Genomic DNA, 12,924 nt, shown 5'->3' with positions numbered 1-12,924 from the left:
TCGCCTGTGAAGCCAACTGGTCCTGGGCTTTTGTTTGTTGGAAGGTTTTTAATCACAGTTTCAATTTCAGTGCTTGTGATTGGTCTGTTCATATTTCCTATTTCTTCCTGGTTCAGTCTCGGCAGTTTGTGCATTTCTAAGAATCTGTCCATTTCTTCCAGGTTGTCCATTTTATTGGCATAGAGTTGCTTGTAGTAATCTCTCATGATTGTTTGTATTTCTGCAGTGTCAGTGGTTACTTCTCCTTTTTCATTTCTAATTCTATTGATTTGAGTCTTCTCCCTTTTTCTCTTGATGAGTCTGGCTAATGGTTTATCAATTTTGTTTATCTTCTCGAAGAACCAGCTTTTAGTTCTATTGATCTTCGCTATTGTCTCCTTCATTTCTTTTTCATTTATTTCTGATCTGATCTTTATGATTTCTTTTCTTCTGCTAGCTTTGAGGGTTTTTGTTCTTCTTTCTCTAATTGCTTCAGGTGCAAGGTTAAGTTGTTCATTCGAGATGTTTCCTGTTTCTTGAGGTAGGCTTGTATTGCTATAAACTTCCCTCTTAGCACTGCTTTTGCTGCGTCCCATAGGTTTTGGGTCGTCGTATCTCCATTGTCATTTGTTTCTAGGTATTTTTTGATTTCCCCTTTGATTTCTTCAGTGATCACTTCGTTATTAAGTAGTGTATTGTGTAGCCTCCATGTGTTTGTATTTTTTACAGATCTTTTCCTGTAATTGATATCTAGTCTCATAGCGTTGTGGTCAGAAAAGATACTTGATACGATTTCAATTTTCTTAAATTTACCAAGGCTTGATTTGTGACCCAAGATATGATCTATCCTGGAGAATGTTCCATGAGCACTTGAGAAAAATGTGTATTCTGTTGTTTTTGGGTGGAATGTCCTATAAATATCAATTAAGTCCATCTTGTTTAATGTACCATTTAAAGCTTGTGTTTCCTTATTTATTTTCATTTTGGATGATCTGTCCATTGGTGAAAGTGGGGCGTTGAAGTCCCCTACTATGATTGTGTTGCTGTCGATTTCCCCTTTTATGGCTGTTAGTATTTGCCTTATGTATTGAGGTGCTCCTATGTTGGGTGCATAAATATTTACAATTGTTATACCTTCCTCTTGGATCGATCCCTTGATCATTATATAGTGTCCTTCTTTGTCTCTTGTAATAGTCTTTATTTTAAAGTCTATTTTGTCTGACATGAGAATTGCTACTCCAGCTTTCTTTTGATTTCCATTTGCATGGAATATCTTTTTCCATCCCCTCACTTTCAGTCTGTATGTGTCTCTAGGTCTGAAGTGGGTCTCTTGTAGACAGCATATATATGGGTCTTGTTTTTGTATCCATTCAGCCAGCCTGTGTCTTTTGGTGGGAGCATTTAATCCATTTACATTCAAGGTAATTATCGATATGTATGTTCCTATTCCCATTTTCTTAAATGTTTTGGGTTTGTTATTGTAGGTGTTTTCCTTCTCTTGTGTTTCTTGCCTAGAGAAGTTCCTTTAGCCTTTGTTGTAAAGCTGGTTTGGTGGTGCTGAACTCTCTCAGCTTTTGCTTGTCTGTAAAGGTTTTAATTTCTCCATCACATCTGAATGAGATCCTTGCTGGGTAGAGTAATCTTTGTTGTAGGTTTTTCTCCTTCATCACTTTAAGTATATCCTGCCACTCCCTTCTGGCTTGCAGAGTTTCTGCTGAAAGATCAGATGTTAACCTTATGGGGATTCCCTTGTGTGTTATTTGTTGTTTTTCCCTTGCTGCCTTTAGTATGTTTTCCTTATATTTAATTTTTGACAGTTTGATTAATATGTGTCTTGGCGTGTTTCTCCTTGGGTTTATCCTGTATGGGACTCTCTGTGCTTCCAGGACTTGATTAACTATTTCCTTTCCCATATTAGGGAAGTTTTCAACTATAATCTCTTCAAATATTTTCTCAGTCCCTTTCTTTTTCTCTTCTTCTTCTGGGACCCCTATAATTCGAATGTTGGTGCGTTTAATGTTGTCCCAGAGGTCTCTGAGACTGTCCTCAGTTCTTTTCATTCTTTTTTCTTTATCCTGCTCTGCAGTAGTTATTTCCACCATTTTATCTTCCAGGTCACTTATCCTTTCTTCTGCCTCAGTTATTCTGCTACTGATCCCATCTAGAGTATTTTTAATTTCATTTATTGTGTTTTTCATCGTTGCTTGGTTCCTCTTTAGTTCTTCTACGTCCTTGTTAAATGTTTCTTTCATTTTGTCTATTCTATTTCCCAGATTTTGGATCATCCTTACTATCATTATTCTGAATTCTTTTTCAGGTAGACTACCTATTTCCTCTTCATTTGTTAAGTCTGGTGTGTTTTGACCCTGCTCCTTCATCTGCTGTATGTTTTTCTGTCGTCTCATTTTGCTTATCTTAGTGTGTTTGGGGTCTCCTTTTCACAGGCTGCAGGTTCGTAGTTCCCGTTGTTTTTGGTATCTGTCCCCAGTGGCTAAGGTTGGTTCAGTGGGTTGTGTAGGCTTCCTGGTGGAGGGAACTAGTGCCTGAGTTCTGGTGGCTGAGGCTGGATCTTGTCTTTCTGGTGGGCACGTCCACGTCTGGTGGTGTATTTTGGGGCGTCTGTGGCCTTATTATGATTTTAGGCCGCCTCTCTGCTAATGGATGGGGCTGTGTTCCTGTCTTGCTAGTTGTTTGGCATAGGGTGTCCAGCACTGTAGCTTGCTGGTCGTTGAGTGATGCTGGGTCTTGTTGCTGAGATGGAGATCTCTGAGACATTTTTGCCATTTGGTATTACGTGGAGCTGGGAGGTCTCTTGTGGACCAGTGTCCTGAAGTTGGCTCTCCCACCTCAGAGGTACGGCCCTGATGCCTGGCTGGAGCACCAAGAGCCTTTCGTCCACATGGCTCAGAGTAAAAGGGAGAAAAAATAGAAAGAAAGAAAGAAAGAGGCTATAATATAGTGAAGTAAAATAAAGCTATTATAAAGCAAAGCTATACAGACAAAATCTCCCCCAGAAGCATATACGTATACACTCACAAAAAAAAAGGAAAAGGGGAAAAATTAATATATCCTGCTCCCAAAGTCCACCTCCTGAATTTGGGATGATTCGTTGTCTATTCAGGTATTCAACAGATGCAGGCACATCAAGTTGTTTGTGGAGTTTTAATCCGCTGCTCCTGAGGCTGCTGGGAGAGATTTCCCCTTCTCTTCTCTGTTCGCACAGCTCCTGGGGTTCAGCTTTGGATTTGGACCCGCCTCTGCGTGTAGGTCGCCTGAGGGCGTCTATTCCCCGCCCAGACAGGACGGAGTTAAAGGAGCAGCTGCTTCGGGGGCTCTGGCTCACCCAGGCCGCGGGGAGGGAGGGTACAGAGGAGGCGGGGCGAGCCTGCGGCGTCGGAGGCCGGCGTGACGTTGCAGCAGCCTGAGGCGCGCAGTGCGTTCTCCCGGGGAAGTTGTCCCTGGGTCACGGGACCCTGGCAGTGGCGGGCTGCACAGGCTCTCGGGAGGGGCGGTGTGGAGAGTGACCTGTGCTCACACACAGGATTTTTGGAGGCGGCAGCAGCAGCCCCAGCGTCCCACGCCCGTCTCTGGAGTTCGTTTAGGCGGCGCTCTGAATCCCCTCTCCTTGCGCGCAGCGAAACAAAGAGGCAAGAAAAAGTCTCTTGCCTCTTCGGCAGCTGCAGACTTTTTCCCGGTCTCCCTCCCAGCCAGCTGTGGTGCACTAACCCCTTCAGGCTGTGTTCACGCCGCCAACCCCAGTCCTCTCCCTTCGATCCCACGGAAGCTGAGCTTCAGCTCCCAGCCCCGCCCGCCCCGGCAGGTGAGCAGACAAGCCTCTCGGGCTGGTGAGTGCTGGTCGGCACCGATCCTCCGTGCGGGAATCTCTCCGCTTTGCCCTCCGCACCCCTGTGGCTGTGCTCTCCTCCGTGGCTCCGAAGCTTCCCCCCTCTGCCACCCGCAGTCTCTGCCCGCGAAGGGGCTTCCTAGTGTGTGGAAACCTTTCCTCCTTCACAGCTCCCTCCCACTGGTGCAGGTGCCGTCCCTCTTCTTTTGTCTCTGTTATTTCTTTTTTCTTTTGCCCTACCCAGGTACGGGGGGAGTTTCTTGCCTTTTGGGAGGTCTGACGTCTTCTGCCAGCGTTCAGTGGGTGTTCTGTAGGAGCAGTTCCACGTGTAGATGTATTTCTACTGTATCTGTGGGAAGGAAGGTGATCTCCGCGTCTTACTCTTCCGCCATCTTCTCTCCAACCCCCATAGGCCCAGTTTTAACAGAGAACTTTGTGAAAGACAAGTTTGTGATTTTATCTGTTTTATTCATTGTTGCATTCCTAGTGCATAGAGCCGTGCCCACTTAGGTGGTATTCAATTAATATTTGTTGAATGAATGAAAACATTATCTAGGCAAAGAAACTCCTAGACCACTGCTACAGAGATAACCAAATTTGATGGAGTTTTCCATTATAAAGTTATATTCTGCATTACAAAGAAACTTTATATATATTAATACCAGATAATTTTCAAAGGTTCTCATATTCAAGTATTTTAGTAGGAGGGCTGACAATAAAATTTGCATGACTTAGTGATTAGCTAAAACAAGCTAGAGAGTGTGCTGTTTTGGAAACTGTAATTATTGCAGAATATTGTTTTAATGCAACAATTTTCTATGAGGGAAATAACTGTAGCAAAATGTTAGCCCACCAGTGAAGTTTCAAAATGTAGATCTTTCTTTATAGTTTGCATATTTTTAATGGAAAAAAAAGATGCACCAGTAGATGTTATATGAGAGTTTATTATTTAGTCATTGCCATGTAAATCTTAAAATTAAAGTTTCCTTTTTATAACATTTCAGAATTTATCCTCACAGATGTTATTGCTTAAATCTTTGCATAATGTATGAAAAAAAAAGAAAGAACATCTTTCCTCCCAAGTGTACCTGTACTCAACTTTGAGTTAAATACCAGTGTATACTTCACTAAAGCAGTTTTAATAAGAGAAGCTGCTTGGCATATCTAGGTGTTTCATAAGTTGTATGAAAAAAAAATACACTGAGAGCCTGCCACACTGCAGCCTGCCTTTCTGGAATGTTCCCACTGTGTGCTTCTTCGTACCTTTTAATTCTTTAGAGAGGGGATGATATCCAAGGAGCTAACAGCTTTCACAATCATTTATTTGTTTATTTGAAATTATTCACTCAACAAATATTTATTGATACTTACATGTTCTGTGTTCTACCTCCCTTAACCCAGGCATGTTTGCTATAGGAATTTATCCAAAGGAAATAATATTGAATAAAAATAAAGATTTAATCCAAGGAGTCTATATAATAAGGGAAAAAAGAAAGAACCTGAACGTTCTATGGATCTAAAAGGGGGAATTAACCTTAAAAGGTACATTTTAAGTTAGATGCCATTATACCTTGAAGATAATGTTGTGAAATAATATGTCCATGGTGTCTTCTTAAATAAAAATGTATGCTAAAAGACAATTTGTATTGTACAGTCATAATAACATATTTTATGTACTGTTTAAATGTATAACAAAGGATTAACTGTATTTTATCTCTGGTGATGAGAGAATTTATTTTTTTAATCTATTGCATGTCTGCAGAGAACATATAGCCCACTATAAATTTATATTTAGAATACAAGAGAATTGTAGAAAATATATATTGGAAGCTCAATATATTTGGAGAGATTAAGAAAACTATTGAACTCTAGTTAACATTTAATTTACTCTGTATTAGAATTTGAGGGGATCATATTTTCCTCATTTTTTTCTCCAAATCTAGGATCTTCCTGCTGTTTATACCATCTGTTGACCATTTCTTCTCTTTATCTAAACTTGAATTTCCAAAGAATATTTAGAAGCAGCCAAAAATTAGCATTACACGAACCAAATAGTGTCTCTAAAGAACTGAGACTTTTGGCATTCATTTTGATGCTGTTATAACTGCCCCATGATAATTGTCTGTATTGCTTTCCTGGGCAAATAAAAGTCAAGTTACATGTGGGATGAAAAAATAGAAGTATTGAAGCCCAAAATCTAAAGACAAGTTGGGGATTGAAATGCTGGGATAGTACAGGAGAGATGCCTTAAAATTTTTGTCATGATAAAAGCAGATTGGTTGACTGGCTGAAGTCAATTATCGGTATTACCGATGAGAAATAGAAAAAAAAAAGAGTGGGAGAAAAGTGCAGGCGTCAGAGTTATAGAATCGTCTTATGTTAGAGTTTCTGCATAAACTCTACCTGTATGACTGTAACTCACTCTTTTGAGGAAAACTGCACAGATTCTGAGTGATAAACTCCCTGATTTTTAAAATCCCTTTGAAAAAACTGCGGAATGGCTTTTTATTGTGAAATTTGTCTTTATTTCCTGTTGAGAATTTACTCTCAGTGTAGTGGAGAGCAAAGGGATATTGAGTGCACTGTCAGTCTGCAGTCCATCCTGTGTTACTGGGGTAGCTGCCTTTGTTAACTGCCCCCTAGGAATGGTTGAAAGCAATCTCTTAAGCCCTTTAACCTCAATAGTGCCCTGAGCAGCTCTCTAAAAGTACAAAAAGTACACATGACTCATAAAAGAACCAAGTGTTTTGATTAGAAAACCATAGAGGACATTCTCTATTGTGTGAGAGTTGCATGGACTTTTCTGATGACCAGCGCATCTGCTGCTATCTCTCTGGGTTTCAGAAGAGAACTCCATGGAAGTGGCATTGAAATCAAGATTTAGTTTAATTTTGAAACATTATGATATTCAAAGTCATTTCTTATATAAGGCTTGGTTTTGATTTGTATGTTTTGAATATTCTGATTCATTAACTCATTCAACAAATTTTACTGAGAATCTAATATGCACAAAGCTCCATGCTAAGTACTCAGCTGTGACTGGAAAAAACAAAAAACAGGCAGGAATGAAGGAGGGAAGGAAGAAAAAGAAAGAAGAAAAAACAGGAAGGAAAGAAGCCTGATCTACTGTTGAAACTATCTAAAGCTCTTGATTTACCTTATTGAAATGTTTATCAACAGTTTGGGTAAATTGCCTTTAAATTTATCAGTTAATTAGTTTACTCTTGCAAATAAGTTTTGATTTATTCAGCTGTTGAATAAAGTCTTCATAAGCAGATTATAGCTGAATTTACTCTCTGGGAGCCTGCTCCACTAAAATAGGTAGGCAAATATTACAAAATCATTAAAAATCAATGCAAAAGTCCAACAATGAACAGCTCTGCAATCTTGAGGATGCAGTGTAACAACAGTGTAGAATAGCTGGGCTTGATGTAGTCTGGAGTATAGGAAATGAGGAAGGAAAGTCTTTAATGAAGGCGTGGATTTTGAGCTGAGATCTGGAGATTAAGAGGGAGTTAACTAGGTGAAAAACAGATGGGGAAACAGTACATATATGGCAGATAGGAGAAAGAGCATGTGGAAAGCTTCAGAGTGTAGAAAGAGTCTGGTATTTAAATGGCTCTGAAAACAGACAGCATGGCTGAAGATCAGGAAATGAGGTACAGGACCTCATGGGTAGTCATGTTAAGGATCTTTGTCTTGATGATAGGAGTATGGGGTAGCTACTGAGAGTTTAAATAGGGGAATTAAAGTATTGAGTTTGAACTTCTAAATTATTGCTCTTCCTGAAGACTAGAGAGCATGGTCAGTAAAAGTCAATAGAGGCATAATTTTTATAAAGCTATTTTATTAGTCCATGTAAGAAATGCTGACTATCTGGACTAAGGTGTTTATTTCTGAGATGGAGAAAAGTGAATAATTTTTATAAATATTTAGGATGCAAAACCTTACTGGTACAGTTTTAGAAATGGGAAGTACAAGGGAGAAAAGTTTAGAAATGAATCTAAGATTTCAAATGTGTTCAATTGAATACATAGTTATGGCATTGGTTGAAAGAGAAAATTCTGGAACAGGATTTTTCTTTTTTTCTGTTTTGTTGTCTGTGTGAAACAGGGAGTGGAGCAATGATTATGAGTCTTGTTTCACATATGTTTTCACTGTCTTTGAAAATTTCTACGTTTCAAGGAACCAGTTTAATCAGTGTATTTGATCTACCGAGACGCTGAGTGGTGGATATATACATGTGTGAGTCATTGTCATAGCAATGATGATTGAAGTTTTGGGCATGGTTGAGGTTTCCTGTGAACAAGTTAAAGAAAGACCAGGAGTAATCTTTTACTTAATAAAAAGCATAGGATGAACTTGCTGAGGAAAATGAATAGTGATGGTCAGAGACACAGGAAGCGAAAAAAGAGACTGTAGTATCTGAGAAGGTAAGAGTTTTGGGGGGGGAAAAATGTTGTCAGAAATTAAAAGCTAAGGAGTGGTAAGATGGAAAAAAACCCATTAAATTTAGTAGTAGGGAGGTCATTAAAGAGCTTAGGAAACATCGTTATGCTGGAATTATGGGGATGGTGAATAGAGTGGAGTTAAGTGGATGACTTGGACAGAGAGAGAAGTGGTATGTTAAATTCTTCCCTTCTGTTGCTGTTATTCCATACTTTCGTGCCCCTCACTAAATATAGCCTCTGAATTTATGAAACACTTCTTAGTTAGGATAAAAAAGGAGACTATGTTGGAGATGTTGGAAAAAACAAAAATGTTGGAGAAAATAATTAATATTTACTATGTATTTATTAGTACCATAAGAATATACACGTCCAGTATTCTTATGCTAAATTGTTAATATGCTACAGTATCAGGGCTTTCCCCCCTTCTGGTATCTTACTTAACAGCTGGCTGCAGCCTATTATGGATAAGTTAACTTTTAAAAATCCATTATGCACTTCAAAATTAGTTCTGTGATTGTATTATCATTATGGAAGAATTGGCTACATTTCAGCATAACATATAAATGGATCTGACTTTTCTCATTAATATTTGATGGTACATGGTTTAATATTGAACTGAAGCAGAACCCTGAGGGGGTCATGAAGAGGACAATTTATAAATGTGAATTTAACCAGGGAATGATAAAATAAATCTTAGTTTTAGTTCTTCTAGGTGAATGTGGCTTACTAGACTCTATCTACATAGGAATCATATTTAATTAAAAGTAGGACATCTTTATTACTGTGAGGGAGAATAATCAACATCTCCCTGTTTAATATATTCAACCAATGTGGCTCATGAAGAATCAACAATATCCTATCTTTTTTGCACACATCCTAGCCTCTGTGTTTATCAATACAAATGAGAGATGATGATACATACAGGGGATTGACTGGACCTACCCACGTCAAGAAATCTCAACATTGTCAAATGGGCTACTTTTATTAGTTCTATTCACTTTGCTTGACTTTTATAGCAAAGAGATTCAATTTGTTTTCTTTGCTTTGAGAAAATAAATGCCCAGCAGGAAGTTGTCTTGCTTATTTTCTGAGGGAACTACAGTATGCTGGTTTATGTTTATTGTGCTTAATATTTAGAAGGCAAAACCTCAGAAGCACCTAACAGATAATGTCATCTATCTCTAACTAAATGGTGGGTTTATTGTAGAAAACCAAAACTGTGGTTTTAAATTTAAAAATTACCTGCATATCATTTTGTTTTGATAACCTCAATGGCCTTTGAGATTCATGGCATGGTTACTCATAGGCTCTGTCCTTATTTCCTTCTTAAGTTTGTCAATCCACAACTTAGGAGAAAAGATGCCTCATCTAGATGATGTTTTACAAATTGCTTTATTTTAAAAATCCATTCGTATTAGGGAAGAAGCAAGGCTTGTTACATAATTTCAGGGACCTGATACAAAATGACAGTTTGCAACCTCTTGATCAAAAATTCTAAAGAATTTCAAGGTGGCCATAGCAGAACATTAAAATAAGCACGGAGCCCTTCTAAGTATGGACCCTGTGTGACTGCACAGGTTGCCAATGACATCAGCCTTATAATAAGGCATCTAAACAATTCTGAGAAGACTAAGCCGGGATCTAAAAATCCATTGCAAAGGAAATCTAATACAAGACTTCCATATTGATCTCTCAGGACCCATAGTCCTCTCCAAAAGAAGTAGACAATTCTTATCTTTTCTACGCTTTCCTGAATTTAAATATCTATATAATTTCCATGCATATCTACTACGTACATTTTTTTCCCCAATAGCTCCCACTGGCATTGCATATCAATCAAATGATCTATGGACCATCTGCTGTGAAACTCCCACAGTTTTCAGAGTATATTTTGTAACTCCTTTTGAAGTAAGTCTCCCTTTGTGTAGTATTCTGGTCCTTAGTTTTAAAACTCAAGTTTTTCAGTTACAAACAGAAGAGCTCTCACCCCTCTTAGGAAGTGAAGCCAAGATTTACCCAAACTGTCTTCTGTGACCTGACCGTTTCATCAGAATCCATGGCCAAAATCAGGTAGACGCTGGAAATTTAACACTGCAAACTAAAATGAAGTTTGAGCATAAAAATGAAGTGTTAAATGGAGTATAAAATTGAAGCAGCCTGTTTTGGAGCGTGGGCTTGCCTCAGGCTCTGTATGCTATCAGGAGAGCTCAGACTTTGAGTACTTCACATGTTGATAGGAATTGCAGAGTCCTAAGAAATTTTCAAGTGAAAGAGAGCAGGTGAGAATTGAAACCGTCAAAACATCCTAGCCTTCTGATTCAATAGTACTTTTAATTTGTCTTGGCAGTTTATTAGTAAACATTCTTTAACAGTGTGCAAATATATATTTCAAATGAGAAGCATTCAGATTAGAAATTCTCCTTGATCTGGCTAAACTAATTATCTTATTAGATATTCAGCTCTTTATTTATTGAAGGTAATCCAACTGTTGATATAGGTCGAAATGATCACTGTCTGAATATATCAGGCTCACTCAAATTGTAAGTTAAAATCAGATATGAAAGACTGTAAAATAATAGAGAATAGGGTAATTATTAATTAACATAGCAAAAACATAACTTTATAAAGTTTCTAGCCAGAACTTGGATTTCTTTAGGTTTTTAATTTTTTTTTTGGTTTGTTTGTATACTTTTAATATTCATGCAGAGATATGGGACCCTCCTCAACAAAAAAGACAAAAATATATGTATTCTGTTCCAATCCAGTGAAGAAGTAGCAAAACTCTACACAGAAATAGATAACTATGCTTGTTAAATGCAATCTCAACAGCCTATCAACTGATCTACCCATATCCACTGAGTGCCTTGACAGGTAGTTTATGGTGTTTCCTTTCCCTTCTATTCAAACAAATCCCACAAAGGCATTTTTTGAATGTGGATTTAATGCTGAAAAAATCATATTCAGAACAAGATCACTTCTAGGCTTAACTAGTCCTAATGGCTGTAATAATGAATAACAGTAGTAAACAAACCTCAGATGTTGGCAAAGAAGATCAGAAGAGACATATTTTGAGAAGATGTTTTCTCTATTTAAAAAATGGTAATTTGTCCTCTAATGAACATTTTTATGAGATAGTGTCTCATCACTTAGCTGACTTTGAGACCATGATAGCCTTCCTAATTACTCTGTTAATGGTAGCAGCATAATGGAGATAGTGCTTATAGGCACAAGCAGAGTCAGGAGGTAATTACTTTGGTTCTTGAGTGGAGCAAAAAAAAAATCATCTCAGAAATACACTGTGACAAGCTCCACATTGTAGCACATCTTGGGGGAAAAAAAAATAACATCATTAGCTATTTTTAGCAGTCTGTCATTATGCTAGCTTTTTATGCTTCCAACAAAGCTGGTCGAATTATCACAGTAGTGTATAGGTTCTTTTTTCATTTCTTGGTTCCCTTCTGTGAGATTTTTCATAATGAATGAATATCTAGGAAAAAAGAGATGTGTGACTATTTACTAGAATATAGGTGTACCTAGTATATAAAATGCCTAACTTGCCCAGACTGAAAAATGTGGATAGATAGAAATCCACCTTCTGAAAGAGTTCCTCTTTTTCAATAAATAACATGTCACAGGGCTATTTTAAAAGGAATTGTTCTAATGCAGCTAGTATCTTATACTAACAGATTATAAACTACCTGAATAAAGACTCACTGAGTTGCAAAGAAACTGATATTGGAGTTTTTGGATCTCTTGCTCATTGATGGTCAACCTGAGATCAAGACAATGTCTGTCAGTCAAACTGCAAAAAATCAAGTAAGACTATCAAGAAAAATATACATATGGGGCAGTATGACAAATTAAGTACTCTGAACGACCCTCCAAACTAAAAAAAAAAAAATCTGGATAAAATATTTTAAAATCACACCTTTTTATACAAGTCTATGGGCTAACATAAAATAAAGGATTCTGCAGATCCTTCAAATAAAGTGGAATCAGGAACACTCAAGTTAGGGAATTTTGAAGCCAATAGTCTTATTGAAGGATTCTTTCAAATCCTCAGATCTTGAACTTCTGCTTTGGGAGCCTCAGGGTTATTGGAAGTAAGAACTGAGCCCAGGGCCTTCCCAATCTGGGTAGCTAACAGGAAGCACATGAATAAATTTGGGGAACCAAAGATCCCTAGGCTTGTGAGAGTAAAAATAAAGTTTATCTATGTCTACAGAAATAGAGAAGTCTTGACAATGGGGATTGATGGAGGAAAAATAACTTTACCCTGAAAATTTAGAATTAGAGGCAGCTTTCAAGCAGATCCAGTCACAATACTCTTGTGGTCTGAAAAAAACTTCCAGGTATGAATACAATTTCACATGTATGCTAGTCGATAATGATGTCCTCATTTGTCTAATAGAAAAAATTATCTCAGGATAAATTTATCTTTAACCCAAGATTAAAATTTTTCTAGATAAACTATTGAAACTGAGTGATTCATAGTGAAACCATACAAAATTGAAAATGAAGCACTATGAGTGAAATAATAGGTAAAATGAAGAAGACCCATAGGTTTAATATATTAGACAATGTAGACAAAAAATACAGGATGAAAAAATAACAAATATTTATAAACATGAATGAGAAACTTGCTAATAT

The sequence above is a fragment of the Balaenoptera musculus genome, chromosome 16 (genome assembly GCF_009873245.2).
Source record: "Balaenoptera musculus isolate JJ_BM4_2016_0621 chromosome 16, mBalMus1.pri.v3, whole genome shotgun sequence".
In the NCBI taxonomy this organism is placed as follows: Eukaryota; Metazoa; Chordata; class Mammalia; order Artiodactyla; family Balaenopteridae; genus Balaenoptera; species Balaenoptera musculus.
This window is presented reverse-complemented; position numbering follows the sequence as displayed.